This window comes from Hirundo rustica, chromosome 1, assembly GCF_015227805.2.
Source record: "Hirundo rustica isolate bHirRus1 chromosome 1, bHirRus1.pri.v3, whole genome shotgun sequence".
Classification (NCBI taxonomy): domain Eukaryota; kingdom Metazoa; phylum Chordata; class Aves; order Passeriformes; family Hirundinidae; genus Hirundo; species Hirundo rustica.
In genome coordinates, this window is record NC_053450.1 from 14,810,282 (window position 1) to 14,817,662 (window position 7,381).

The 7,381-nt window shown below is 39.8% G+C and overlaps 1 long non-coding RNA gene across 1 annotated transcript; it reads right to left on the reverse strand.

The window, feature by feature from the left end:
• Nucleotides 1-390: 390 nt before the first annotated feature.
• LOC120751957 (uncharacterized) lies at nucleotides 391-4,853 on the reverse strand. Its single transcript, XR_005700559.2, has 3 exons — nucleotides 3,453-4,853; nucleotides 2,236-2,321; nucleotides 391-1,483 (listed from the first exon to the last, which is right to left on the reverse strand). It is a non-coding gene; the product is annotated as an uncharacterized LOC120751957 (long non-coding RNA).
• Between the last annotated feature and the right edge of the window lie 2,528 nt (nucleotides 4,854-7,381).

Genomic DNA, 7,381 nt, shown 5'->3' on the forward strand with positions numbered 1-7,381 from the left:
TGTGGCAACTCTGAAATGTAATAATTAAAACACCCTAATATATAGGCATGATCCAGGTATTTATTAGATGGACTGTCCCAGTCCTTAGGAGGCTTGGTGGAGCTAAAAGTTTGAAATCAAGTTGTTGTTGTTTGATTTTGAGTGCACACCTCTAGAGTTTCTGAGTTTTAAGCCCTGATTGCTGCTTCTTGAAGTTGCATGATTTTTTTTTTTTTCTTTCATTTAAAATGTTTTTCTTTCCTTTATATGAAACAATACTGGCTGAATTTCCAGTGGTTCAGCAAAACTGATGAGACTGAGCTTATCTGTAAATTTTAGCCTATATGTACTCCTGTGATGAAAATGCCCATAATTATACAGGAAATACATTCACATAAGCAAACACATGAAAAATGAATTGCGAAAGTTTTCCATTTACTCTTTGTTTGAGGCATCTCAATACTATCTACAGCGATTATAGGCAAACTCACATTATTCTCTTAAAAAGCACATAAACATAATTTGATACCCAGTAAATAGCAGCATGAACACTTTCAAAAGTCTCTTTAACACAAGGCCATGCATGTCAGACAGGCAGATCACAGTGCCCTCTGTGAAACCCTGATCAGCTATTTCTTTTTGTGAGATGAAAAATCTCATTGTCTTATTCTTGTCTCTGTAGTAGCAATTTGTATCTTATAGATCTGACAAAAACAAACAAATATAAATGAGAGTAAGTCTAACCAATTCTCTATCCAGTTCAGGTCTGACTATGCAGTGAAATCAGACACAAGCTAAATCTCTAGTGTCATCAATGTTATGTATTTGATAAATGTAGGAATGTTCATATTTGTTCACCACAAACGTGCCTGTTTCAGGGCACTTCTAGGAAACCAGTGTACAACAGGAGGGTGATGACCCACTGAAAATAATCTATGTGAAACATACACATCAAACCAGTTATTCAACATGCTGCTGTTATTTTCTTTGACGTCGGGTGCTGCATAGCCCTTACAACACTGAGCGCTCCTGAGTGCAGGTATCTGTTCTTCCTCTCTGAAAGGTTGTGTGCAAACCTTGTTGGGGTGGGGCACCAGACATAAAGACACTGCAACTTGAAAATGGTGACAGCTGCTGAGTTGGTGTCACACACTTGAGATGAGTGTCCAGAAGAAATTTATCAACCTTTTGCTCTTCATACTTAAATATGTTTTAAGACACTGTGATTGTATCCAAGCGTGTGTGCCCCAGAATGCTTTTGGGTCGTGGTTGCAACACAATTCAGGAGCATGTTCAAATGTCCCTCATTTATACGTGTAAAAGGTGGGGACCACCAGCTGCTGGGCTGCTGTTTTCCTTTGCAGAGGGCAATCCCAAGAAGATGGTGCTGAGGTTTGTGCTTTTCTCCCAGTCTTCAGAGGAATGTAGCACATGACTACTGACCAAGGATTTGGCAAGTTCAGGCCCTCCTGCACCAGCACCACGGGCCAGTTTCCTGTATATCCTGAACAAAAAAAAATCCACACATCACACGCTATCTCTTGTGAAGGCCTTTACAAACTCATTCCAGGATTCCATGGAGATGGTGAGATCCAATTTTTGCTTATGAAAAACCCTAGGCAGAGACCTAAATTTAGTTCTTTCACTCTCAGACCCTGATTATCGCTCTCCCAGCGTGGGGGGAAGTCCAGAAACACACAAGCCTTCGCCAGCTCCTACTCAGAAGCTGATGAGTGCTGGGTGGAACTGGCCACACAGCGGGTGCGGCCATGGCACTGACACAAAAGAAGCTGATTCAGCTCATTCCCAGATAATTTTCACTATCTTTCCCTGCTGGAATTTGTGGGAGGGCTAGACCAGCAATAGCAGGATCAGATCTTCCTATGGCTCCTCGTGTTGCAGCGCATAGCAAAAGAAGAGTGGTAACTCCTGCACCAGTGGGAGTGGTTTGGGGAGCTCCACAGGAAGGATCAGTGCTAGAGCTGTGTCTGGCATGGTGGCCTCCCCTCATGCTAGGGTTACTCAGCTCTTTCACAACACTCCTAATGGTCTCGCCTCCCGAGACTGGAGCAAGGCTTGCAGATACTTAGTGACCAGTCTAAATAGCAGTCTTGCAGAACCACAAATTAGATTTAGAGCAGGCTCTGAAATGCTGACAGATCTGCGCCTATGGTTTCCAAGATTGGCCCTGACCATTCAGGGAATAAGCAACGGTGAATAATAATCTTTGGGAAAAATCAGTGCCACAATTCTTACTGTTCATCTTTGAGTCAAGCGACCAGTTTCCAAGTTCCCTTCCACTCGAGTCTTAAGAAATCTGCAGGCAGCTCTGTGAGAGTCATCTGTGAAAAAGTTGAAGTTAGGGATAGATGGTATATATAGCATGCATATGGAGATGCATTTGGGTGATTAACAGAGAAAGATTAAGTCAAAAGGATGAGAGTTAGAAGAAGCCATTGATTACAATAGATCTGTACTCTTAGCACAGGAAGTAGGTTTGACGAACCCTGAATCTGTTTCTGTGAATTGAGAGAAGATCTAGTAGTACTGTAAATAAAGTAGGTCAAAACATAGCATTTAAAATTAGATGTGAGGAGAAAGTTTTAACCAATCTAATAACAAAGTCCAGTAATTTGTGAGGTTGCTTTCTGAGGCAGGTAGCCGGGGACGCACTTCATGCAGTTCTTTTTTTGGTTCTGGTTCTTTCTGGTTCTGTATTGCTGTACAGCTGAGTCTGCAAGCACAGATCATGCTGTGCTTACAGACTCAGATGGCTTGTTTTCTTTTTTCCAGTGGTTGAACTGCATTAAATAAGCCCAATGTGTTTTCCTTTCTATTGCTTGTTCATGTAGGCAACTGTTAAAGTTGCTAAGGGATTGTTATATGACTCTGAAGAAGAGATTATTCACATGCTCATAGACAGAAGTAGGTCTGAAGGAATATTATTATTAAATGGTGATTGGCATGATGGCTGAATTCAGTAATACTGTATTAGAGAGAACATCTTTATATTCCTAGATAGTCCTACAGTGACCGTACAGACCTTTGCAGTTGACAACTTTCTCAGTTCAAAAAGTTTGCAATTACCAGAGAAGCAAAGCTTCAGTATATGGAAGACCTGTCAGTCCAGTCTAACAGGAGTAAATGCATTAAATTATTTATGAGTAAACTCTGCTTCCTTCTAAAACAGGGGTGTGAGAATTGTTCCCAGAGGGAGTTTGTTTTCTAATTCCATTGCTTCAGTTAACATTAGTATATTGTCTCACATAAAACAGTAATTTACTGTATTTATTGCCTTCATTGTTTGTAAGGAGCTGTAGCTTAGCCTTTTGTTTTGCTTTAAGCAGGTTGTGAGACAAAATATGCTTTTTAATATCAAAGAGCTGGTTAAAACACGCACATTGTTTAAAATAAGTTACAATTTATATTTGACAATCAAACAATTTTTAAAAAAAGTTTCTTAAGACATTTACCCAGCCAAACAAATTAAAGCAGAAAAGGATGGAAAGGAATGTGCAGCTGAAGGTGCCACCGTGCCAGCAGGTCACGCTCTTCAATGACCAGGCATCTGGATGTGTTGTTATCCATTTTGTCCTTTGTGATCTGCTCTCCATTCACATCTGTGTACATGAACACCTTTTGGGCAAGCACTTGCAGCTCCTCAATGCTCAACCATTCCAGGAACTTCATCCTCAAGAGAAATGGAGATGCTGAGTATCTTCGATCTGCTTTCGAATTGGAAGAAAACAAACTTCCATACTCTCTAGAAAACCGCAAAGAACGAAAAACATGCATTCAGTCAGCACCACACAAGCCTCTGTTGTTGAGCATAGGTCTGAGACTGGCTTACCGCTGCTGTAGGGATGGCACAGGCTAGGGATGAAAGCTAGTGGCACAGAGACATGCTTGTGGGTTCTGTGCCATCCACAGCTGAAGTTTCATGCTGTGGCACATTTCTGTTGGAAATCAGATGTTGAAAGGTGCTGGTCTATAAGCAGTAGAAATGGCTGGGTTGCTGTCCTCCTAGCAACTTGGTCAGCTGTATTGGACCTCTGCAAAGTGGTAATCCATGAACGCTGACCACCAGCACAAGACAAGGTGGCAATCTGCTGACACTGGCATGCAAATAGGTGCTCGGTCTGTGAAGCACCTCATATCTCTGTGTGACAGGAGTAGGTGCTGTCTCCACCAAACAGGGATCAACCCTGTGAGTGCCCCAAGCTGCTGCAGACCTGCTCTTGCTGCAGCATGGCAATGCTCTGGCTGACTTCTTTATTCCTCACTTGGGTTCCCCCTGAGAACCTGCCTGATGCAGGTGTCTGGGCTTAGAAGTTCTCACGGTGAAAAAAGCTGTGCAAATCTTACATTTGGCACTTTCAAAGGACTAAGTTGCTTTAACTTACTTTGGTTTGAATGCAAAGAAAGATGTTCAAGGCACTGTCACAAGTCAGTTATGTTAGAGGAATGGTTTCTTCTGTTGTTCACTATTCCTCTTAGTTTCACTCCCTATCTATCATATTCAAGATTAAGTGCGAAGCATGACAGCCACTAACTTAGTTAGTGCTTGCAGGTTTGTCTTCTCATGGGAATAGTTGTTAGCTTGGTTTCATTTGAAAGATTATAACTTGGTGTCTCAGCAGACAGAATTTTCTCATTAAAACCCAAGTAATAATAGTCAGTATTAAAAAAAAAGTGACTCTGTACTATTTAGTGATATTGCTGCTCACGCTTGTGACAGAAACTACAACTAATGACTGATTCTTTCATACCATTAGAAAGGAAATCCTTTATTTTTAGGGCCTCTAGTAAATTATACTAGTGTGGCTCTTGCCCTGAGATCTCTGAGAATGAAGTATGTGGTGCTTACTTCAGTAATTTTCACAGAATATTTCAAAGAAAAAAAAAAAAAAAAGAAAAAAAAAGAAAAAAATCTTAAGCTGAAAAGAGTTTTCTACAAAGAGTGAAAAATTATTTTGAAATACCGTGTATTGACAAATAAGCCTAAATAAATAAATAAATAAATAAAAATTAAAAGACGAGTGAGTCTGGGGTCTTGCTTGGACAGATATTTTAGGTTTTTACTAGTTATACGTGAATCTCAAATGCGAATGAAGTAAGTATTCGCACTAAGAGTGGACATGAAGTAAGAAAAACATTTAAATTTGAAAGTGAACAGAATAAGTCTAACCTTTGACAAGGTGTAGTATCTGTACTTTGAATAGTATTTAAATGAGTGATGAAAGAAATAGAAAATACTGTACTGAAATTATCCAGGATAAGGCATTCATTTGCTCGCTTTAACGGAGAGAAGGAAATTATAGTCTGTAAGTCCATACATGGAGGAGAGGGTCTCATTTGAATAATATAGGTCCATAAACTAAACTGAACTGAACTAAACTAAACTGAAATGAACTAAACTAATCTGAAATGAAGTAGAACTGGAAGCTGGAGTTCTACTGGAGTTTTTATACTAAATCAGGTCAGGGACATTTTCAAGAGTGATGGTATTTAAACACTAGAACAACTTACCTAGGAGTGCAGTGAATACTTCAACATTGGAAGTGTTTAAATCAAGACAGACATCTTCAGAAAGATATACTATCTTCACACAGCAGTTATAGCCTGGGACAGCCAGTACTCAGTGCTCTGTGGCCAGAATTACGCAGAAGGACAAAACAAAGCTTGTAATGGTTTCTTCTGGCTTTAAGTTCTATTTTTTGGAGATGCACTTTCCGTTTCTAACATTTATTTAGCAAGTATCATTATGGTCACATGACACATGTAGGCAGAGCTCAGACTGAAGTTTAAAGAAGAGAGGTGGGGGGATTGTGATTAATCATGTAACTCTGGGTGTGTATTCATAGCACAAATAACAAACCCCCTCACTTAAACTAAGAGGCTGGGCTTCTTCAGTAGTTAGGGATGAAAAGAGAGGAATTCCTTCCAATGGTAGCTGATGGTAAGTCATGACTCTCTTTATTGCCCACACAGGTGGTTCTGGAGACATGCCTCCAAAGGTTAGTTGCTGTTTCCTGAAAAAGTCCCTAAAAAGAAGGAAATCCCACCCTTTTCCTTGTCCCAGATACTGATTTATCAACTGGCAATTAATTAAAGAGACAAGGTAATTTTCTACTGGGTCTGTTCCCTTTTGTGGCTTACAATGCAGTTGCAGGAATTTTGGCACAGCATGAGCAAAGGGATAGGATGTGTGACTTGGGAGCAGCAGGACAGCAGAGCACAGCGGGTCCAGCCTTTGTGCACCATCCCAGACTTGGACAGTTACATGCAGGTCCAGAAACTTCATTCTTCAGGGTTCACATCTGGAGGTGTGATCGGTTTCTCTTTACGTCTGGGGATTAAGTAGGGGTATAGAATCATGTTCGTCCCACTAGCTTCAGGAGGTTTTATCAGATCATAAAAGAGCATAAACAGGCAGCTTCATTTTCCAGCTGTCACCAGAGAAAATCTTCATTTTTTGAGTTTCTTAAAGCATCATCCCCATAGTCTGGGAACTTCCTATGGTTCAAAATGGCTGGGTGGGTAGAAAGGAGGTGAGAGACAAGTACAGCCTCCATTGTTATCATACAATTTTCTGTGCTTAAGATGTACCTTCATCAGAAATTAAAGTCCTGCTGTTCTGAAGAAGCTGATAGCAGTATCTGTCTGGGCATTTTAGAACAGATAAGATTCTTGAGGTTTCTCTGTCTTCCACCTCCATAAAGAGGTGTAAATGCTACCTCTCAATTGAAATTAATGAGAATTAGGCACCCAAATGTATTTGTGGATTTGAACCCTTGTGTTCTAATTAATGTGGCAATTAAATATGCGGAAAAACAGGTTAAGCTGCTGGAATCTTGTCTACACCAAAGCCTGGTGAAATATTTATGTTAATTTTCTTTCTAGACATGGCTTGAGTTTGCACTGATGACTATGCAAAGCCTTTCTTGATTGTAGAGGACATGTACAATATGGAAGGCCCTGACACTAAACCTTCTGCACTTGCTTAGAAAAGGCTATAAGATACATATTCATGAACTGTGTGTCTTGCTGAGTGAGACAAAATAGTTACAAACAAAATAATAAAGAATAAATATAACCAAATCTTACTTAATGTAAATAGCAGAATATAGACGAAGCTGATTTTTTTCCTAAACTGTTTCTGTATTAGATCTTCACAAATCAGCCGATTAGTGTACTGATTTCTGAAGGCTACAAGACCATGCAACCAATATTTTATGCAATAGCATATACACCTCAATTATTTTTTTCATAAAGAAAGAAGGAAATAAAATGACTGTCTGTTTAATTTGCAGACTCTTTGCTGTTTGAGGCCAATATAATTATGGATATTATGCATGTACAAAACACTGAAGCACCAGTGTTAAAGGAGACACCTTCATTC